Source organism: Aquarana catesbeiana, linkage group LG04 (genome assembly GCF_042186555.1).
Source record: "Aquarana catesbeiana isolate 2022-GZ linkage group LG04, ASM4218655v1, whole genome shotgun sequence".
Lineage (NCBI taxonomy): Eukaryota > Metazoa > Chordata > Amphibia > Anura > Ranidae > Aquarana > Aquarana catesbeiana.
In genome coordinates this window covers 550,392,479-550,416,653 of record NC_133327.1, presented here as the reverse complement: position 1 = coordinate 550,416,653, position 24,175 = coordinate 550,392,479, and the positions used below count along the sequence as shown (strand labels likewise).

The window sequence follows — 24,175 nt, the reverse complement described above, 5'->3', positions numbered from 1 at the left end:
AATCCCTTTCATTCTCTGGAGGCTCAACGTTCCACTACTGACTTTCAAGCCTGCCACTTTTTTACCTCCTGCTCTGCTCTGAAAAAACTACTATTACCCTATGCATAACCATATGCTGATTATTTGGTTGCCAGCATCTCCATTGTGCTAACTAGCCTTATGAGCCAATCCACCTGGCTCACGTCCCTCTGTTTCTTAATTTGACTTACCAGACTGGTTGTCTGGTGTTTGGGATACAATGCACTCCATGTTTGGGATGGGGATGTTGGGAGGGGGAGGGCTGTTCTGCTCCTTGAGGGTGAAGGGAAGGATCTGAGCCCTGTTATGTTTCGGTTTTAATTTTTTTCTGGTTGCTGTATTTGTTGCTTTATGTCCCGCGCGTTGCGTCACAGGTCACATGACTTTTTCAAGTCACGTGACCTGTGACACAACGCATCAGGAGGAGGAGCCACTGACGTCACCCCAGTGTTGAGATACACGGAGGTGTTGTCAGGAGGAGTAAGCCTACGAGCCTGACTGTTACTAACACGCCTGTTTTACCTGGGCACATGTGAGTTTATCCATCTTAGTCTTACATAGCTCAGTTATTTTCAGCAATATTGCACTATTAATTATTCTTTTTTTGAGAACCGGCATCCATGGTGAAAGGATTAGTTGGTATCGAGGACTACGGACATGCAAAAGGGTTTGAAGAACTCCACTATGTTCACCGGAAATTGGAGTCAATCTGATCGTCATATGTATGGGAGAATTCCAGAGACTTTTTGTGTCTAGCTTGTTGGAAGGTGACTGGGTACTGCACAGGAGGTCATCACTATTGGAATATTATATTCCGACATAAAAGATTCAAATTGTATTTTTATTGATTGATTTATTATTTTTGGTTCACTTTTTGGTACACACTTTCACTTCTTTCGTGTATATCAGGTGGCACTGTGCATTTGTCCAAGGTTGATAGTAGCGCACCAATTGTTCATAGTTTACTTTATTAGTGAGATCACTTTTTATTTGATCTTCCTAGGATCCATTTCCCGTTGGGAGCCAACTTAGCTCCACATCTTATTCACATGCATGCAATTTGTATGTTTCAATTTATTATTGCTGCTTCACATTCCTCACTATATATATATATATATATATATATATATATATATATATATATATATATATATATATATATATATATTACTGTCACTGGTTAGGGGCAAGAATGGTGGACATTAAATTTTTATCACAGTATGATTGACACGTTGTGAATGATTCAGTTTTTATCATTGGCTATTCCATTTATGTGTTTTTGATTAAATAAATTTTGACTTTTTGTACTTGCAAAGTGGGCTGTGTATTTCCTTTTCTCTTTTCCTTATCCCCTTTATGTCATTGGAGTCAGACGAGTCCAAACAGGGTTTTTATTATGAGTTTTTTTTATATTTTTTATTTTTTAATGTTGCGGCTGCACTGATTATCAGGATTATCAGCGTAGATGTCCCCTTTCACACTGTGACAGCATGTGGAGAGGAATCCCAATAACTGGCAAGCAGTGGCGGCTGGTGCTCAAAATTTTTGGGGGGCACAAACAAACTGAAAAATTCTGAAAAAAAAACATCAATTGCAGCCTCACTGTGCCCATCAAACGCAGCCACTGTGCCCATCAAACACAGCCACTGTGCCCATCAATTGCAGCCACTGTGCCATCAAATGCTGCCACTGTGCCCATCGAATGCCACCACTGTGCCATCAAAAGCTGCCACTGTGCCCATCAAAAGCTAACACTGTGCCCATCAAATGCAGCCATTGTGCCCATCAAATGCTGCCACTGTGCCCATTGAATGCTGCCACTGTGCCATCAAATTCTGCCACTGTGCCATCAAATGCCACCACTGTGACCCCCTGCCCGCTTGCCGTCTGCCCGGCACTTACCCTGTCTCGGTGGTGCAGTGGGTGATGGTGGCGAGCGGTGTCCTCCATGCGTCTCCTCCTGTCCTCTCCTCCTGATAGGCGTCCAATCACAGCGCCTGTCGTTTCAGCCAATCAGGTGACGGGTAACAAACCTGAGCACCTGATTGGTGGAGAGGCAGTTCAGTGTTAGGAAAGCGAATATTCATTTGCTTTTCTAACACACCTGGGTGGCACTCGCAGTTCACTTGTTTCGAAGCCTATTAGAGCCTATGGCTTTAATCGGGTGCTTCAAAAACACCCCCCACGCGCTGCTGTAATTCAGGCACTGAAAAGGGGTCAGGCGCCTGAACGGGCGGTGGCGGCCATGGATAGATTCATGCTATGTATGAATCTATTCATTGGTCATAGGAGGGGGTGGCTGGAGAAAGGGGGTGGCACCCGTGTGCCCTTACGGATGCACCGCCACTGTTGGCAAGTTTGTTTACATTGTGATTAGCTGTGATTGGACACAGCTGATCACATGGTAAAGGGCCACAGTGATTGGCCCTTTACCCCCATCTGTGATCAGCTGTGTCCGCTGGCTGCATGCCACAGCGGGCATTTGGCTTGGTTCTGGGAGGATGTTATTAGACGTCCCCCCCGGAACTGGACAACCGCGCTGTAGTTGTCATTTGACTAAAGCGCGATCAGCAAGTGGCTAGAAACACATTTTCAGACAGGAGCTGAAGGACGCTTTAAAGACTTATGTTGCCTCCTCACCGCCTGTTTTAACCCTGTAAATGCTGCACCGGCGTGACGCTAATGTGTGTATTACATGCAATTGCCCTATCCACTTGAATAGATGGGTGAACGCGACATGGGGTGTCATTTTTACATGCGTGCTGGCTACATTCGTAGTGGTAAAAATGTGGCTCAACCGCCTGTTTTCAACACAGCTGACCGCAAGTGTAAATGAGCGCTTACTGTGTGGGTTATTTTCTTGATAAATGCCCCCCCCCCATTTGTGCCTCACAACCCGTACCCCTCCTTATCACCCCTTCCTTGTCACCCTTCCTTATCACCCCTCTTTATTACTCCCTCCTTATCACCCCTTCCTTATCACTCCTCCTTATCAACCCCTCCTTTTCACCTCTTCCTTATCAACCCTCCTTATCATCCCCTCCTTATCAACCCCTCCTTATCCCCCCCACCTTATCACCCCCTCCTTATCACCCCTTATTATCACCCCTCCTTATCACTCCTCCATATCACCCCCTCCTTATCACTTCTCCTTATCAATCCCTCCTTATCCCCCCCACCTTATCACCCCTTATTACCCCCTCCTTATCACCCCCTTATCACCCCCTCCTTATCACTCCTAATCACTCCTCCTTATCACCCCCTCCTTATCACCCCTCCTTATCACCCCTACTTACCACCCCTTATTACCCCCTCCTTAACACCCCTACTTATCACTCCTTATCACCCCCTCCTTATTACTCCTTATCACCCCCTCCTTATCACCCCCTCGTTATTACTCCTTATCACCCCCTCCTTATCACCCCCTCCTTATCACCCTTCTTATCTCCCCTTTCTTATCACCCCTTCCTTTTCACCCCTTCTCATCCTCTCCTTATCACCTCCCCCTTATCACCCCTTCCTTATCACCCCTTTCTTATCACCCTCTGCCTTATCACCCCTCCTTATCACCCCCTTCCTTATCATCCCTCCTTATCACCCCTTCCTTATCACCCCTTATCACCCCTCCGTATCACCCCTTCCTTATCACCCCTCCTTATCACCCCTTCCTTATCACCCCTTATCACCCCTCCGTATCACCCCTTCCTTATCACCCCTCCTTATCACCCCTTCCTTATCACCCCTTATCAACCCTTCCTTATCACCCCTCCATATCACCCCTTCCTAATCACCCCTCCTTATCACCCCTTCCTTATCACCCCTCCATATCACCCCTTCCTTATCACCCCTCCTTATCACCCCTTCCTTATCACCCCTCCATATCACCCCTTCCTTATCACCTCTTCCTTATCACCCCTCCGTATCACCCCTTCCTTATCACCCCTCCTTATCACCCCCTTCCTTATCACCCCTTCCTTATCACCCCTCCTTATCACCCCCTTCCTTATCACCCCTCCTTATCACCCCTTCCTTATCACCCCTTCCTTATCACCCGTCCTTAACACCATACCTTGTCACCCCTCCGTATCACCCCCTTCCTTATCACCCCTCCTTATCACCCCTTATCACCCCTTATCACCCTTTATCACCCCTCCTTATCACCCCCTTCCTTATCACCCCTTCCTTATCACCCCTCCTTATCACCCCTTCTTATCACCCCTTATCACCCCTCCTTATCACCCCCTTCCTTATCACCCCTTCCTTATCACCCCTCCTTATCACCCCTTCTTATCACCCCTTATCACCCCTCCTTATCACCCCCTTCCTTATCACCCCTCCTTATCACCCCTTCCTTATCACCCCTTCCTTATCACCCGTCCTTAACACCATACCTTGTCACCCCTCCGTATCACCCCCTTCCTTATCACCCCTCCTTATCACCCCTTATCACCCCTTATCACCCTTTATCACCCCTCCTTATCACCCCCTTCCTTATCACCCCTTCCTTATCACCCCTCCTTATCACCCCTTCTTATCACCCCTTATCACCCCTCCTTATCACCCCCTTCCTTATCACCCCTTCCTTATCACCCCTCCTTATCACCCCTTCTTATCACCCCTTATCACCCCTCCTTATCACCCCCTTCCTTATCACCCCTTCCTTATCACCCTACCTTTACACCCCTCATCACCCCCTTCCATATCACCCCTTATTATCACCCCTTATCACCCCTTATCACCCTTTATCACCCCTCCTTATCACCTCTCCTTATCACCCCCTGTCCTTCCAGGCTGCAGGGAAGATGGATGGAGTCCGGGGTGAGCAGATCTGCGGCGTCTATGGATGGGAAGGTGGGACGTGCGCGGACTGAGGAATCGCTCTCCTCCATGACAGCCGCCTGTATACGGAATGCGGTGCCATAAAACAGCGATCCTATGACAGGCGATCACAGCGATCCCCGGAGCCGGCAAATGACAGATCAGCTCGCTCTAAGACCGAGAAGGATCCTCCCTCGGAGTGAGTCTACCTCTCCTGTGCAGGGGCTGTAAATTACCGCTGGCTGCCCTCCTCTCCTCTCTTCTCTTCTCCTACCTCCGACTCCTCCAGCATCCCCCTCCCCCTCTTCTCTGCTCAGCACCAGCAAATGTCCTGACAGCCAAGCAGGCTGCAGGGAAAAGTTGGCCTCGTCTATCCCAGCAGATCAGTGATTGCAGATCCCAGGAGCCTTCCTTCTATGGACTGATCGCATGTACTCCGCTCCTTCCTTACCAGCGCTATCTGTCACCCTCCCCTGCTATCATCTCATCCAACAAGTCCCAGGCTGACATCGCTTGCATGGATCGGATGGAGAAGTCCTGCCATCATTAGCACAAGTTTTGTCCCTTCTCCTGAGCTTTCACCTTGCCAAGGTAAGGTACCCCTGTACCCCCTGCACCCTATGCTGCCTATGACCCCCCTCAATGGACCTTTATATTCAATGAAATCATGATTTTATATTTTTTTATTGGATTGCACCAGATCAGCTGTGATGAGGATTGCTGTATATGGATGCTGCAGCCTGTTTTAGTGGGAGATCATACACTCCTGGAAGTGATCATGCAGCAGATAGGTTGTTTATGAGAGGAAGAAATGAATGGGGACATTGCATCTGCTGCTGGAGAGTGCAGGGGAATTCAATGACAGGACTGTCTGGATCGATGTCAGTGTGAGCAGGCAGGATTCCCCCTCTACAATAGTGCAGGCTGAAACATCAGCACTGCACTCAACGGCTACTATTTGATCCTGTTTGTATTTATAGAATAGAGTGACATGATGACTAATCATCTGATTCCTTTGGAGATTGTTGACATTTTTTTTTTTAAGTGTGTAGCTGTTTTCATCAGAAAAGTTTTATATTTGGTAACTAACTGCTTGCAAAACAACTTTATTAAACAGCTATTTAGCTACATATAGGAAATGCTGCAGGTAATAGGCTATGGGAAAAGTGCAGCAACCTATAGAGTAACTGATCACTCATGTTTTAGTTTCTTCACATCAGATAGTTTACACACTTTGCACTGTGTTGCTAAGCACTTTGTCTATGGCAAATTACATGGATTACTGCAGTTTGCATGTTTTTGCTGCTGCACTTTTTGCCACATTGTCCAGCTTACTGCACTGTACACAGTCGTGCACTTTATGCCACTTTGTTTTTTGACTAATATCATGGCTTACTGCACTTTGCACAGTGTTGTTGCACTTTATGCCATTTTATCTTTGACTAATGTCATGGATTATTTCAATTTGCACCGTCATGTTGCACTTAATACCACTTTTTCTTTGGCTAATGTCACATGCTACAGCAATTTTCATGGTGTTGTAGCACTTTATACAATTTTGTCCTTGGCTAATGCCAAGGGTTGCTGAACATTGCAGTCTTGTTGCACTTTATACTGCTTTGTCTTTGTGTTGCGGCACTTTGCATGATGTAGCACTTTATACCACATTGACCTTTGCTAATGCCATTGGTTACTGCACTTTGCACAGTGTTGTTGCACTTAATACCACATTGTCTTTGGCTAATGTAATTGGTTACAGTAGTTTTCATGGTGTTGAAAAACTTTATACACTTTTGTCCTTGGCTAACACCATACAGTAGGTTACTGAACTTTGCACAGTCTTGTCACACTTTATATTGCTTTGTCTTTGTGTTGCAGCACTTTGCATGATGTAGCACTTTATACCACATTGACCTTTGCTAATGCCATGGGTTACTGCACAGTGTTGTTGCACTTTATACCACTTTGTCTTTGGCTACTGCCATAGGTTACTGCAATTTTCATGGTGTTGTAGAACTTTATACCATTTTGTTATTGGCTTACCCATGGGTTACTGCCTTTTGCATAGCCTTGGCACACTTTATACTGCTTTGTCTTTTTGTTGCAGCACTTTGCAAGATGTAGCACTTTATACCAAATTGACCTTTGCTAATGCCATGGGTTACTGCACTTTGCACATGGTTGTTGCACTTTATAGCACTTTGTATTTGGCTAATGCCATGGGTTACTGCTTTTTGCACAGTCTTGTCACACTTTATACTGCTTTGTTTTTGTGTTGCAGCACTTTGCATGATATAGCACTTTTTACAGCATTGTGCTTTGCTAATGACATGGGTTACTGCACTTTGAGCAGTCTTGGTGCACTTTATGCCATTTTGTCTTTGGCTAATGCCATGGGTTACTGACATTTTCATGGTGTTGTATCTCTTTACCAAAAAAAATGTTTCCAAAATATAAAAAATAAAGTCCATAAAATATTGAAGAGGATCTATAGTCGATGTGAAGATCTCTTAATCCATTCATCACACCAATGTGTCTGTGATTCCACTCCCCTAAAGAAACGCACTCACCGAATTCCAATGCCTACATTCTAATGTTAGGCTAAAGCACATTTAAACCACATGGATAGGGTTTTAGAGCAAGCATCCGAACTCCAGCCGTGCGTCTTATATAATCTCCACATGTGAATAAAAAAGTGTATCAATAGTGTAATACCGTAAACAAAGCACTTCACATCCAGGCCATTTCTGACACTTCGCTCCTACATGTCAAAAATCATCATTTCTTTGCTATAAAATTAGATAGAACCCCCAAACATTATATATGTTTTTTTAGCAGAGACCCTAGAGAATACAATGGCGGTCATTGCAACTTTTTATCTTGCACAGTATTTGCGCAGCAATTTTTCAAACGCGTTTTTTTTTAAAAAAAAAGCAGTTTCATGCTTTAAAAAAAACAAAACAGCAAAGTTAGCCAAATTTTTTTGCATTGTGTGAAAGATGAAGTTACGCCGAGTAAATAGATACCTAACATGTCACGCTTCAAAATTGCACACGCTCGTGGAATGGCGCCAAACTTTGGTACTTAAAAATCCCCATAGGCGACGCTTTAACATTTTTTACTGGTTACATGTTTTGAGTTACAGAGGAGGTCTAGGGCCAAAATTATTGCTCTCGCTCTAACGTTCGCGGCGATACCTCACATGTGTGGTTTGAACACCGTTTTCATATGTGGGCGGGACTTACGTATGCGTTCGCTTCTGCGTGCGAGCTCACGGGGACAGGGGCGCTTTAAAAATTTTTTTTATTTTTTTTATTGTTAATTTTACTTAAAAATTTTTATTTTTACACTTTAAAAAAATTTTTTTTTTTTTGATCACTTTTATTCCTATTACAAGGAATGTAAACATCCCTTGTAATAGGAATATGAGACGATCAGTCCTCTTTACAGTGAGATATGGGGTCAATAAGACCCCACATCTCACCTCTAGGCTGGGAAGCCTAAAATCAAAAAAAAAAATAAAACGATCGCCGCTTCACAGCTGAAGCGGCGCCGTTTTTTTGAATGCAGAGGCCGGGCGTGACGTCATAACATCGCGCCCGGCCTCCGAACGATCATAGAGACTCCGGCGACCATCTGGTCCGCCGGAAATCTCTATGGTGAACATCCGGCGCCGGCGGATCCGCTATCCGACTCACCGATCGCTGAGGTGAGTCGGTAGTAGCACCGGAGGGCGGCGGGAGGGGGGGGACGTCCCCTCCCGCCGCCCGTAAGAACGATCAAGCGGCGGAACAGCCGCTATGATCGTTCTTATGGTGTACGGAATCGCCGGCTGAAAATGCCGGTATCTGAATGATGTCTGTAGCCTCAGACATCATTCAGATATAAGCCCCGAAAGTCGAGGACGTCATATGACGTCCTCCGGATGTCAAGTGGTTAATGAAACCACTAAACAGCCTTCAAGATTTAAACTCACATGGTACAAGTTAAAAGACAGCAAAAGTGACTAAGGTAAGCCTTTCAAAGCCTCCAGAGCAGCGGATAAAATGGCCACGGCGGACCCAAGGTGTGCAGGCATAAGGTTGAACCTCACCCCTCCCTTGGTCCTGGATCTAAACCTGCTCGTCAACTTGCTGGTGTGTCAAGCAACGTCCTTTCTCAATGATGTTGATTGCCGTACAGCCACGCTTGACACACCAGCAAGTTGACAAGCAGGTTTAGATCCAGGACCAAGGGAGGGGTGAGGTTCAACCTTATGCCTGCACACCTTGGGTCCGCCGTGGCCGTTTTATCCGCTGCTCTGGAGGCTTTGAAAGGCTTACCTTAGTCACTTTTTCTGTCTTTTAACTTGTACCATGTGAGTTTATTGTCAAAGCTTAATTGAACAAGCTGAAGTTAGAAGCTGATTGGCTCCCATGCACAGCTGAACCAAATCCTGAGTGCTCAAGTTTAAGGCTGGATTCACACCTATGCAGTTTTAGGCTCCATTCACACTAGCGTGTTTTTTGATGCATTTTGCAGAAATGCATGGGAATTTTTTAACATGGGTTCCTATGGAACATGTTCACATCAATGCCTTTTTGTACCTCTGCGTTTTTGGAAAGGGTCAGGCTGGATTCACACCTATGCATTTTTAATCTTGAAGGCTGTTTAGTGTTTTCATTAAAGCTTTGTTTACGGTATTACACTATTGGTACACTTTTTTATTCACATTTTGAGATTATATAAGACGCACGGCTGGAGTTCGGATGCTTGCTCTAAAACCCTATCCATGTGGTTTAAATGTGCTTTAGCCTAACATAAGAATGTAGGCATTGGAATTCGGTGAGTGTGTTTCTTTAGGGGAGTGGAATCACAGACACATTGGTGTGGTGAATGGATTAAGAGATCTTCACATCGACTATAGATCCTCTTCAATATTTTATGGACTTTATTTTTTATATTTTGGAAAAAATTTTTTTTTTTTTTTTTTTGTAGCTTCACTAGCTACATCATATCACTTCACTTGTCACAGGGTGTTTAGTGCTAGCATGTAGCATTTATTATATTTTAGCACATGTCAGTTATATTCTCATTTGTAAATTGTGAGTCACATGTCACTTTAGGGTATTTAATACTCCTTGTGCACAAACATTTAGCGCCTCTATTTTGACTTTGTGTCATTATCCCAGATTGACCAGTAGTTAAAATTCAGCTTTTATATTTTATCCTTTTAAGTGGCAGCTTCCACATACTCTGTATCTATCCAGAGGCGCAGTGGCAGTATTTTGAGTAGTGGCACCTTTTTCTCAATTATACCCCCAGGATTACATAACGGCAGGGGTTACCTGGACTTTGCACAGTTTTGTCGCAGTTTATACCGCTTTGTCTTTGGCTAATGACATGAGTTACTCCCCTTTGCACAGTGTTGTTGCACTTTATACTGCTTTGTCTTTTGTTAATGCCATGGGTTACTGCACTTTTAACACAGACATTACACTTTGCTTTGCTATATTAAAAAATATATAAAAAATTCCACAGTGATTATACAAAACTGTGGATTACATGGTTAGGCTGGGTTCAATCTGGTGCAATCAGATTTTGATCTGACTTGTAGGGCAACAATTTGATGCAACATTGATATGGTTTGCATATTCCATGGGACCAAAATCATGCTGGAATTGCACCAAAGTAGCACCAGACTCCAAAATCAAACTACAGTGATGTGAACAGGCATCATGGAAAATATTGTGATTTCCATTGTCATGTAATTCTGTGCGACTTAACTTGCATCTGAAATCGCACTAGTGTGAACCAGGCCTTAGTACAGGCCTTAGTACAGTTGTGCTCATAAGTTTACATACCCTGGCAGAATTTATAATTTGTTGGCCATTTTTCAGAGAATATGAATGATAACACAAAAACTTTTCTTTCACTCATGGTTAGTGTTTGGCTGAAGCCATTTATTATCAATCAACTGTGTTTACTCTTTTTAAATCATAATGACAACACAAACTACCCAAATGACCCTGATCAAAAGTTTACATACCCCCGTTCTTAATACCGTATATATTGCCCCCTTTAATATCAATGACAGCTTGAAGTCTTTTGTGGTATTTGTGGATGAGGCTCTTTATCTTCTCAGATGGTAAAGCTGCCCATTCCTCTTGGCAATAATCCTCCAGTTCCTGTAAATTTTGGGCTGTCTTGCATGAACTGCACGTTTGAGATCTCCCCAGAGTGGATCAATGATATTGAGGTCAGGAGACTGAGATGGCCACTCCAGAACCTTCACTTTATTCTGCTGTAGCCAATGACAGGTTGACTTGGCCTTGTGTTTTGGATCATTGTCATGTTGGAATGTCAAAGTACGTCCCATGCGGAGCTTCCTGGCTGATGAAGGCAAATGTTCCTCCAGTATTTTTTGATAACATACTGCATTCATCTTGCAAACAATTTTGAAAAAATTTCCTGTGCCTTTGTAGCTCACACATCTCCAAAACATCAGCGATCCACTTCCGTACCTTTCATCATAGGCCTTGTTGATGCCTCTCCAAATGTAGCGTTTATGGTTGTGGCCAAAAAGCTAAATTTTGGTCTCATCACTCCAAATGACTTTGTGAAGGTTTAAAGCTTGTTTCTGTGCTGTTTGGTGTATTGTAAGCGGGATACTTTGTAGCATTTGCGTAGTAATGGCTTTCTTCTGGCAACTCGACCATGCAGCCCATCTTTCTTCAAGTGCCTCCTTATTGTGCATCTTGAAACAGCCACACTACATGTTTTCAGAGAGTCCTGTATTTCACCTGAAGTTACTTGTGGGTTTTTTATTTGCACCCGGTACAATTTTCCTGGTAGTTGTGGCTGAAATTTTAGTTGGTCTACCTGACTGTGGTTTGGTTTCCTCATTTTCCACTTCTTGGTTAGAGTTTGAACACTGCTGATTGGCATTCTCAATTCATTGGATATCCTTTTATATCCCTTTCCTGTTTTACACAGTTCAACTACCTTTTCCTGCAGATCCTTTGACAATTATTTTTCTTTCCCCATGACTCAGAATCCAGAAACGTCAGTGCAGCACTGGATGAAGGATGCAAGGGTCTGTCAGGAGTCCAGAAACTCATTGACCTTTTATACACACACACTAATTACAAGCAAACAGATCAGAGGTGAGGATGGTTACCTTTAATAGCCATTCAAACCCCTTTATGTCAATTTGTGTGCATGTTATCAGACCAAAATCACCAGGGTATGTAAACTTTTGATCAGGGTCATTTGGGTAGTTTGTGCTGTCATTATTATTTAAAAAGCGTAAACACAGTTGATTCATAATAAATGACTTCAGCCAAACACTAACCACAAGTGAAAGAAATGTTTTTGTGTTATCAATCATATTCTCTGAAAAATGGCCAAGAATCATTTATTCTGTCAGGATATATAAACTAATGAGCACAACTGTATTTACTTTTTGCTGCTGCAGTGGTCCTGAAATTAGATAGAGTAGCAATATTTAATTTTTAGTCAGTTATAATTGGTGTTGTTTACATTTTCATACCCCCCCCCTCATTTAATGCGGAAAAAACTCCATCCCCTGACCTAGAACCTCCCATCTAGGCGTTTACTTACTTCTCAATGACTATTGTGTCCTCCTCTGCGATTTGATTGGTGGGCTAGGAAGGGTGGGCTGTTTTTTTGTTTTGTTTTGTGCGTATTTGTACTTTAATTCTTTACTAACTGACTAACTGCTCCCACAGGCCCCTAAGAGGTTCTTCATGCTGAAGGCATTACTTGGGCTTCCTGATCATATAATCATTGTGTATGGCTGTAACAATGATCACGTGATCGGGAGCCTGTCCTACTGGCTTCTGATTTTAGCCGTCAGTGACAGCGTGCTCACAGTGCTGGAGGCACACCTTAGAACTTGCTTCCAGCACAAAACATATGCCAGCGGTACATACTGTATATATGTGGCAGCACAGCATAAAACCCAACTGTGTACTGCCGCATATAATATATGTCCGCACCCGGCAACAAGAGGCTGAATGACAACTTCATCCTAACAAAGTTGACTGTTAAGTATTTTACCAAGTGGACTGCACCCAAAGAGAAGGGCAGTTTCAGGTATGGGGAAACAGCAGCACTCTGGACTTGAGTGCCCAATCACCAAACCTCGGCTCTGTCGCATAAAGGCGTAGCATAGACTGTTACTGGCCATTCTTTGTATTGTTTTAATATTTATCACAGGTTTTATATAACTGTATAAAATTGTACTAGCATGGCAGCTTGCAGTGAGGTGCATTTTGCTGTGAAACAGTTAAATGCCTGATAGAAAAAATTCTGTACATTTTGCTTTCGCTACTTGCTCCTACCATATATCACAACTTACCTAAATTTAATATACTTTATACTGTTATTTACAGGGTGAAAGTACAGTAACCTATAACAATTAGAAATAAACTCTTATATAAACAGTTCAGATTTAATGGGTTATGTATTACTGCCCATTGCATAAGTTGGCCATAGACATAACTTGTAACTCTTTCAATGTGGTAGTTGCTACAGAGATCATTGGTGCCAAGAGAAGACAATCGATCAATAACGAATTGTTTTCATAGAAAAGGTACGATCAGTTCTGGCAGAAAATCCAATCCAATTCAGCCAAATTGATTTTGTTTGTCTTGTCAAATGAGCATTTTCAATGGATCATTTATAAGGATTGACTCATTTATCTTTATGTCTGGCTAGCGAAAGCCATTGCATTTTACTTTGCTTTATTAATTAAGATGTTTTTTTATGGAATTAGTCACTTCAGAAATGAAAATCAGGTTGATTGGCTTATTGAAAATGATAGTGTCTTGGTATGTGACTAGTTTGGTAAATGCAACCCCATTGGTCACTGTATTACGTACTCCTATCTAGTAACAGGTTGAATTGTCATTGCATTGATTTAGAAAACAATTATATTGTTTTTTAAGGATTTTGGTCACTGCTGATCTGTTAATATACTACCATGACAAGCTTGAACTTTTGATCTAAGACAAGATGGATTCATGGATCCATGATCCTTTTTCCTGTAATTGAGACTCACCAGACCAGACATTTTTTTGCAGTCTTGAGTCTGTTTTGGTCCACCTATGCCTATTTTAGACTAATTTATTTTCGCAGCTCATAAGCATGGTCTTGAGGTTAAATAGTCCATCCCCTTCAAGGACTTACTGCAAACTACTATTGTACAGTCTGTTTAAACTACATTCTGCTCACATAATTTTTAATAAAAACATATTTGCCATTCTGAAGCTTCCCTCCAACCACTTTGCATAGTATATTTTATATATACTGTGATTCTGTACTTGCCAAATATGCTGCATAAATCTCCCTACACTGAGTCTGGCATCAACCATTTCAACTGTGGGCAGCAGAAGCTACTGCCTTTTCACTTCCTGGATTTACACAGACACAAAGAGACACACCTCCAGCTCTGCAGCCCTGCAGCTCTCATTGGCCCTCTTATCACTCATCCCCCTTCCCTTCTTGCAAACTCTCACGAGAGTCAGAGGGAGAGCTGTGCATAGGCTTTTTACCAGACAAGAAACAGCAAGTGGGCTGTATAAGGTATTTACTGGCAGAAAAATAAATGATTTGCTATCCAAAGTTAAAACAACAAGGGCAGAAGATTTAATAGATGGAAAATTTAAAAAATTACTGAAGGTCCGCTTTAAGCAGAAGTGTCTGGACCTGGTTCACCTGCTGGTGGCACTGTGCTTCCCAGAGTGGAAGATTGTAGTTCTGGTGTCCACCAGTGGGTGTCTCCCAGCAACCAGCAGATCCCAGTAATAGGCTTCCACCTGAAGATGGATGCTGGGAGGGTGTTTAGGTCCTCCCTGCTTTTCTCTGTTCTCCTTTTTTATATATTGTATATAGTTTATTGCTAGTTATACTTTCTGTTTGTCTGGTGGTTTAGTTAGGTATTCTGTCAGTGGGTTTTTGGTTCACTTTATCTTTATGTTTGCTGTGTGCTGGTGTTTGGATGGATTTTGGGTTACTGTAAATAAATTTTACTAAATATACATGGTCTGGTCCCAGTTTCCTGAGTGTAGCTACACAGATTTGGCCATCCTACTGCTGATTTCCTGACAAATGATGGACTTCCTTTCAACTTTAACAAATCTGGTTGTTCCTCTATGATAGCTCTCACAAACAATGTGTGTTTGGAATAATTCCATTACATATTCTTTTTTGCACCTATGCATACCTCCTAACTTTTTGAGATGGGACAAGGGACACCTATTACCAAAAGTTTATAGGCACAGGACACATCCCCTGCCATGCCCACTTAAAGGAGAATTAGGAGGAGAAAAAAGGCTGGGACTTTAGATGAGGTGCGTGCGAGACAGTTGGGAAATAATGTCGATAAGACACATAAGTGAATAATATGTATATATATTTAGAGTCATATATCAATACATATAAAAGGTAATAATGTTGATGACTTGCACCACCCAGGTCATGGTACAGCTCCTCTCTTGTTGCGAATGCTAGCGTGATGCTAGGAGGTAACCGTTTCCACACTATTGGCATAAACTCTCCCAAGGACTTCAAATCTTGGCTTGTTTTCTTCCTTACTTCGTAGGGACATCTTGCACTATACCCTGGAATATGGTTACATCAGGTCTAACTGGTTTCTGTTGTTTTATTTTTTACTCATTTTGGCTTTGATGTTCACAAGTCCCCTATTGGGCAACCTCACCCTGGTTTCATATTTTTAACTCTTTATTTCTTTTCCCATTTTGTACTCTGGTTATATGTTCACTCACGTATTTGTACTTTACTGTCATGATTGGTCTGATCTATGAGTATCGTTCATACTCTTGCTAAGTTACACTAGGTACATTCTTCCCATAGTGGGTTCTTATGCTTTTTCTTCTGGGATCTAACCAACAGTCACATGATCTATGTTATCTGGCACTAGCCATACTTTTATATTGATGCTGTACACATAAAACATTTTTCATAGGCCCCTTTTGGGATTGTTGATTATGTCACCACTGACTACACAACGGAGCTCTGCATTTCTTGTGAGGTCTTCCCATATATGCCTTGGCATGTACGGGCAGCACTCCCACAGTTCCCGATACAAATGTCCCCAAATGGCCCTCTGTCTACATGTTTACATTTGAGCTGATGTGTCAGTTTATTAAGAAAGGGTTCTCTTTCATTTTTGTGGGCTGTTCTCCTCTTCCCCCCTCCCTTTCCCCTATTGTTGCTTAAACCATTTGATTACAATGTTATTGATATATACCTTTTATATTTACGTACATTTCACCTGCTCCTGAGGAAGTGGAATGTACTCCACAAAACACATTAACCCCCTCTAAGATGCAATCATTACAACCATGCGTATATACAGTTCGGTCCATATATATTTGGACACAGGCACAATTTTTGTTTTTTCAGGTATTTACCAATACATATTCAAGCTATAGTTATATAATGTAAATTGGTTGAAAGTGCACACTCTCAGGTTTAATTTGAGGGTATGTACATCCAAATCGGAGGAATGGTTTAGGAATTACAGCTCTTAAGAATAGCCACCCCCCCCCCCTTTTTCCAAGGGACCAAAGTAATTGGATAATTGAATCAAAAGGTGTTTAATGGTCAGGGGTGAGCTACTCCTTTGTTATTTCTTCATTAATTAAGCTGGTTAAAGGTCTGGAGTTGATTCTAAGTGTGATATTTGCATTTGGAATCTGTTGTTGTGAACCTACATCATGCGTTAAAGGAAGCTGTCCATACAAGTGAAACAGGCCATTGTAAGGCTTCAAAAATTAAACAAATCCATCAAAGAGATGACAGCAACATTAGGAGTGGCCAGATCAACAGTTTGGTACATTCTGAGAAAAGAAGAATGCACTGTGACCTCAGCAACATAAAAAGGCATTGACGTCCACGGAAGACAACAGTGGTGGATGATCGCAAGGTCCTCTCTATAGTAAAGAAAACCCCATTCACAACATTGAGACAAGTGAAGGATACTCTCCAGGAGGTGGACATATCATTGTCAAAGTCTCCAATCAAGAGAAGGCTTCACGAGAGCAAATACAGAGGGTTCACCACAACCTGCAAACCATTCATAAGTATAAAGAATAGAAAAGCCAGATTAGACTTTGCCAAAAAACATCTAAAAAAGCCAAACCAGTTCTGGAAAAGCTATTTTTTGGACGGATGAAACTAAGATTAACTAAGATTAATCTGTACCAGAATGATGGGGAAAAAAAGTGTGGAGAAGGCTTGGAACAGCTCATGATCCAGACAACATCATCCGTAAAACATGGTGGAAGTAGTGTGATGGCATGGACATGCATGGCTTCCAGTGGCACTGGGTCAAAAGTTGATTAGACTGCACTTCACAGTACAGATAGACAATGATACAAAACACATTGCAAAAGCAGGAGCTTTTGAAGGACAAGAAGTGGAATATTTAACTTGCTGAAGGAGGCAAAACTAAAGGCAGAAAGACCCACAAACAAAGAACAACTGAAGACAGCTACAGTTAGAGCCTGGCAATGCATCAGAAAGGAGGAAACCCAGTCTTTGGTAATGCCCATGGGTTCCAGACTTCAGGCAGTCATTGCCAGTAAAGGATTCTCATCAAAATACTAAAAATGAACATTTTATTTATGATTATATTGATTTGTTCAATTACATTTGAGCCCCTGAAAATGGAGGAAGATAGAGAAGATGGAGAAAATGTATATAAAAATGGTTGCAGTTCCTAACATTTTTACTTGATATTTATGTTCAGACCCTTGAATTAAAGCTGAAAGTCTGTCCTTCAAGTTCATTTGGATTGTTTTGATTTGATTTTATTCTGGTGGCATACAGAGCCAAAAGTATGAAAATTGGGCCTGTGTCCAAATATATTGACCTAACTGTATGTTTGATATTTTATACATGAATTTTTTGTTAATTATGAACTTTATTGTATTGTTTTCTAATCTACCTACATTGTCAGCTCTTAATCCAACATCCACATGTCATAGTGTGTGATGATCCTATTGAATCATTGAGGCAATGTTTTTATCACATGTACAAATCACTGTAATTATGTATTTTTCTATATTCTGTTGATGAGGCTGTCCAATAAAATCTGCTCTCAACGTTTTACCACTGCTATTCCTTTATATTGATCTTTGAAACTTACAAATTCAGCAAATTCAGCAATTTAGAAATTGGATGAAAGGTTTAGCACTGTGAAACAATTTTTGAAAAATAAATAGTGCATTTTATATACAACTATATAGATCAGACCAAAATGAGGGACAAATAAGGAGAGAAGAGGGTGAGAGGAACTTGGTTCCAAATCAGGGACATTCCCTTAAAATCAGGGACAGTTGGGAGCTATGCTTATGTTAAACCTTGCAATGTAATGTGTTAAAACCCCAGGTCAATAGCTTCAGAGATGCTGCAAAAATGCCTTGTTTAGTGCCAAAAATGCTTCCCCCATCAAAGTCTCTTATATCACACATCTTCCTTCTTTATGTGTTCCATTATCCTTGTACTTTGCCTATTCAAGACAGAGTAACAGGTTGCTGCTGATACTTGTAGTTCTTGCATCCACCTGTTGCAGCCTCAAGAAAAAAAACGAGTATTTCTAGGTGGGTTTGACTTAGAGCTTACATAAAAAATATAACCTCCCCTTTTCTCCTTGTGACAGATCGGGAAGGCTACTAGTGCTGCATTATGAAAGGTAGGGGAGAGAAATACAAGATACCCCATACCTGAAAGTAGTGGGTATCTCACAAGGCTTTGTAGAGAGAACAGTTGGCGGGGTAACAAGGGTAAATATCAGCATTGCAGCTTTGCTTTAAACAACATATGTACTTGTAGTCCAGCCTTTCTCAACTGTTTCCTCCTCAGTGGAATCCCACTGGAAAAAAAATTCCAGGTCTTGAGGAACCCCTGTTTAAACCAATTAATCAGGGGGTACAGTGAGAAAAATTCCCCTTACATTGACGGTCAGTGGAAAAAATGTAACTCACATTGGTGGTCAGAATGCAACCCATATAGGCAGATAAAAAGATTATTGGTGTCATGCTGCTGGCTCTGTCAACTTGCATTGGCTCTGGAACTATGCAGGCACCATCAAATATGGGAGGTCAGTCAGCCACATCTTTGGGAACCCCCAACAACCTTTGACAGAACTGTAGGGCTCCACAGAATCCCAGTTGAGAATGGTTGCTCTAGTCTATGTCTACATGTATTACTGTACAGCAGTAAGATTTGCTGTTTGGCAATTTGCATTAGTGAGTAGGGATGGGCGAACGGTTTGGCCGAGCATAAGTTCGGGCCAAATTTTTGTTGTTCGGTCGTTTAGTGCACACCCAAACAAACGGGTCGTTCGACTGTTTGGCCCCCTGAAGTGCCCACAATGCATTGCGGTGTTGAACAGTGCATTGCAAGCCCTGATTGGCTGAAGCAGTGAAAGCTTCATCCAATCAGGGCACAGAGCACTGTCGGAGCCATGATTGGACAACTCATCATGACTTTATCCAATCATGGCTCATTCCGCCCCACAGTATAAATGTATGGCAGCCATTTTCAGTGTGATTTCGGCATGGAGAGAGATAGAACAGGGCTCTGTTCAGTGCTATTAGTTAGTGTGCTATACTGTGCTATTTTGCTTCAATTGCTAGTGGAGAATATTAGTTTAGTGTCAGTCTAGGGATAGTGTGAGTGTAGTGAGGAGGACCATCATTCAGCTTTGCATAGTGTGCAGCTAGAGTAGGGACAGCTCAGATAGTTTCACTGTAGTGTAGTGAGACTGTGTCAGTAATCTTTACATTAGTTAATTTGATTGCGTTACTGCCAGTTTAACACCATTTACTTCTGTGTGCGTTACTGCCAGTTTAACGGCATATAGTTTTGCGTGTGTTACTGCCAGTTTAGCGCCATATAGTTCTGTGTGCGTTACTGCCAGTTTAATGCCATATAGTTTTGTGTGTGTTACTGCCAGTTTAACGCCATATCATTTTGTGTGTGTGATAGACCTAGCCGTGAGAGAGACTTTTGGAGGGGACTGTATGCTAGCCTCTTGCCGATCGATCGTGGACCCTGGCATTTGGGGGAATGGTGCTCTTTGTGAGCTGTATACCTGGGGACTCTTGAGGCGGTATTACTGTGGATTCGGGTCCTGGTCCCCCAGGACACACAAACTCTGGGGACCCCGGATTTGCCATATTAGAAATAGTGGCTGATTCATAATGCTGGGACAAATACTGTTAGGAGATGCTGATGTCAATTCCAGCTGCCTGTCTATCTGTTGCCTACTAGAATGTGTATTGTAAATAAGTCTCTAGTATGTGATCTAAGAGTCATTAGATCCCCATTGTTGTTTGTGTTAATTAACTCTGCTATTGTGATAATGTTGATTGGGGGTTCTAAGCTACAAGACGGCCAGTCTGGCCTAAAGGTCATGTCTGAGTCATCTAGGCTGTCTAAAGGGATTAGTTAATTAGCCCATGTTAATTAGGTTTCTGGTCACAGGTGTATGTTCAGAGTAATATGAGCCGGAGGTATGCACCTCCACTTTTAGTGTATAAAAGAGCCTGTATTTTGCAATTAAAGAGATTCCTGATTGAACTTACATACAGCCTGCCTGGTGTTTGTTCTGAGCTATCACAACTGGGTTAGAACGGCACATAGCTGTAGTTCTAATCCCCGAGCATTGGATGACCGAACAATCAGATGTTGCGATCTGCAATCTGATTCTATAGCTGCAGAGGAGTGTCGGGAGAGTGGAACCGAGCGAGCAAGGGGCTCGTTACAGTGTGCGTTACTGCCAGTTTAACTCAATATAGTTCTGTGTGCGTTACTGCCAGTTTAACGCCATATAGTTTTCTGCGTTACTGCCAGTTTAACGCCATTTACTTCTGTGTGCGTTACTGCTAGTTTAACGCCATATAGTTCTGTGTGCGTTACTGCCAGTTTAACGCCATATAGTTTTGTGTGCGTTACTGCCAGTTTAACACCATATAGTTTTGTATAAGTTACTGCCAGTTTAACGTCATATAGTTTTGTGAATTACTGCCAGTTTAACACCATATACTTCTGTGTGCGTTACTATCAGTTTAACGCCATATTGTTTTGTGTGCGTTACTGCCAGTTTAACTCCATATAGTTTTGTGTGCGTTACTGTCAGTTTAACGCCATATAGTTTTGTGTGCGTTACTGCCAGTTTAACACCATATAGTTTTGTATAAGTTACTGCCAGTTTAACGTCATATAGTTTTGTGAATTACTGCCAGTTTAACACCATATACTTCTGTGTGCGTTACTATCAGTTTAACGCCATATTGTTTTGTGTGCGTTACTGCCAGTTTAACGCCATATAGTTTTCTGCGTTACTTCCAGTTTAACGCCATTTACTTCTGTGTGCGTTACTGCTAGTTTAAAGCCATATAGTTCTGTGTGCGTTACTGCCAGTTTAACGCCATATAGTTTTGTGCGCGTTACTGCCAGTTTAACGCCATATAGTTTTGTATAAGTTACTGCCAGTTTAACGTCATATAGTTTTGTGCGTTACTGCCAGTTTAACGCCATTTACTTCTGTGTGCGTTACTATCAGTTTAACGCCATATTGTTTTGTGTGCATTACTGCCAGTTTAACACCATATAGTTTTGTATAAGTTACTGCCAGTTTAACATCATATAGTTTTGTGCATTACTGCCAGTTTAACGCCATATACTTCTGTGTGCATTACTATCAGTTTAACGCCATATTGTTTTGTGTGCGTTACTGCCAGTTTAACGCCATATAGTTCTATGTGCATTACTGCCAGTTTAACACCATATAGTTTTGTGCGTTACTGCCAGTTTAATGCTATTTACTTCTGTGTGAGTTACTCTCAGTTTAATGCCATATCATTTTGTGTGCGTTACTGCCAGTTTAATGCCATATCGTTTTGTGTGCGTTACTGCTAGTTAAATGCCATATAGTTCTGTGTGCGTTACTGCCAGTTTAATGCCATATAGTTTTGTGTGCGTTACTGCCAGTTTAACGCCATATAATTTTGTATAAGTTACTGCCAGTTTAACGTCATATAGTTTTGTGCATTACTGCCAGTTTAACACATATAGTTTTGTGCGTTACTGCCAGTTTAATGCTATTTACTTCTGTGTGAGTTACTCTCAGTTTAAGGCCATATCATTTTGTGTGCGTTACTGCCAGTTTAGCGCCATATCATTTTGTGTGCGTTACTGCCAGTTTAACGCCATATAGTTCTGTGTGCATTACTGTCAGTTTAATGCCATATAGTTTTGTGTGTGTTACTGCCAGTTTAACGCCATATAATTTTGTATGAGTTACTGCCAGTTTAACGCCATATAGTTTTGTGCGTTACTGCCAGTTTAATGCCATTTACCTGTGTGTGTTACTATCAGTTTAACGCCATATTGTTTTGTGTGTGTTACTGCCAGTTTAATGCCATATAGTTCTATGTGCATCACTGCCAGTTTAATACCATATAGTTTTGTGCGTTACTGCCAGTTTAATGCTATTTACTTCTGTGTGAGTTGCTCTTAGTTTAATGCCATATCATTTTGTGTGCGTTACTGCCAGTTTAATGCCATATCATTTTGTATGCGTTACTGCTAGTTAAACGCCATATAGTTCTGTGTGCGTTACTGCCAGTTTAATGCCATATAGTTTTGTGTGCGTTACTGCCAGTTTAACGCCACATCATTTTGTATAAGTTACTGCCAGTTTAACGTCACATAGTTTTGTGTGTTACTGCCAGATTAACGCCATTTACTTCTGTGTGCGTTACTATCAGTTTAACGCCATATTGTTTTGTGTGCGTTACTGCCAGTTTAACGCCATATAGTTCTGTGTGCATTACTGCCAGTTTAACACCATATAGTTTTGTGTGTTACTGCCAGTTTAATGCCATTCACTTCTGTGTGAGTTACTCTCAGTTTAACGCCATATCATTTTGTGTGCGTTACTGCCAGTTTAACGCCATATCGTTTTGTGTGCGTTACTGCCAGTTTAATGCCATATAGTTCTGTGTGCGTTACTGCCAGTTTAATGCCATATTGTTTTGTGTGCGTTACTGCCAGTTTAACGCCATATAATTTTGTATGAGTTACTGCCAGTTTAACGCCATATAGTTTTGTGCGTTCCTGCCAGTTTAACGCCATTTACCTCTGTGTGTGTTACTATCAGTTTAACGCCATATCGTTTTGTGTGCGTTACTCCCAGTTTAACGGCATATAGTTCTATGTGTGTTACTGCCAGTGTAACACCATTTACTTCTGTGTGTGTTACTGACAGTTTAACGGTATATAGTTTTGCGTGCATTGCTGCCAGTTTAGCGCCATATAGTTCTGTGTGCATTACTGCCAGTTTAATGCCATATAGTTTTGTGTGTGTTACTGCCAGTTTAACACCATATAGTTTTGTGTGCGTTACTGCCAGTTTAACTCCATATAGTTCTGTGTGCATTACTGCCAGTTTAACGCCATTTAGTTTTGTATAAGTTACTGCCAGTTTAACATCATATAGTTTTGTGTGTTACTGCCAGTTTAACGCCATTTACTTCTGTGTGCATTACTATCAGTTTAACACCATATTGTTTTGTGTGCGTTACTGCCAGTTTAACGCCATATAGTTCTGTGTGCGTTACTGCCAGTTTAACACCATATAGTTTTGTGCGTTACTGCCAATTTAATGCCATTTACTTCTGTGTGAGTTACTCTCAGTTTAACACCATATCATTTTGTGTGCATTACTGCCAGTTTAACGTCATATAGTTCTGTGTGCATTACTGCCAGTTTAATACAATATAGTTTTGTGTGCGTTACTGCCAGTTTAACGCCATATCATTTTGTAAGAGTTACAGCCAGTTTAACACCATATAGTTTTGTGCGTTTCTGCCAGTTTAACGCCATTTACCTCTGTGTGTGTGTTACTATCAGTTTAACGCCATATCGTTTTGTGTGTGTTACTGCCAGTTTAACGGCATATAGTTCTATGTGCGTTACTGCCAGTGTAACACCATTTAGTTTTGTGTGTTACTGCCAGTTTAAAACCATTTAGTTTTGTGCGTTACTGTTAGTTTAATGCCATTTCTTTTTGTGTGCGTTACTATCAGTTTAACGCCATATCATTTGTGTGCGTTACTGCCAGTTTAACGCCATATACTTCTGTGTGCGTTACTGCCAGTTTAACACCAAATAGTTTTGGGCATTACTGCCAGTTCAACGGCATTTACTTCTGTGTGCGTTACTGCCAGTTTAACGGCATATCATTTTGTGTGCGTTACTGCCAGTTTAGCGCCATATAGTTCTGTGTCCGTTACTGCCA

At 41.8% G+C, this 24,175-nt stretch overlaps 1 protein-coding gene across 2 annotated transcripts in view; it reads left to right on the top strand.

The window, feature by feature from the left end:
* Positions 1-4,849: 4,849 nt before the first annotated feature.
* Positions 4,850-24,175, top strand: part of SYNDIG1 (synapse differentiation inducing 1) — a 535,179-nt gene continuing 515,853 nt past the window's right edge. The window contains exon 1 of one of the 2 annotated variants that reach the window (XM_073627951.1): positions 4,850-5,427. The gene's annotated coding sequence lies outside the window, so the exon portion shown is untranslated. The remainder of the gene's footprint in view (positions 5,428-24,175) is intronic. The other variant, XM_073627952.1, reaches the window with a different exon arrangement.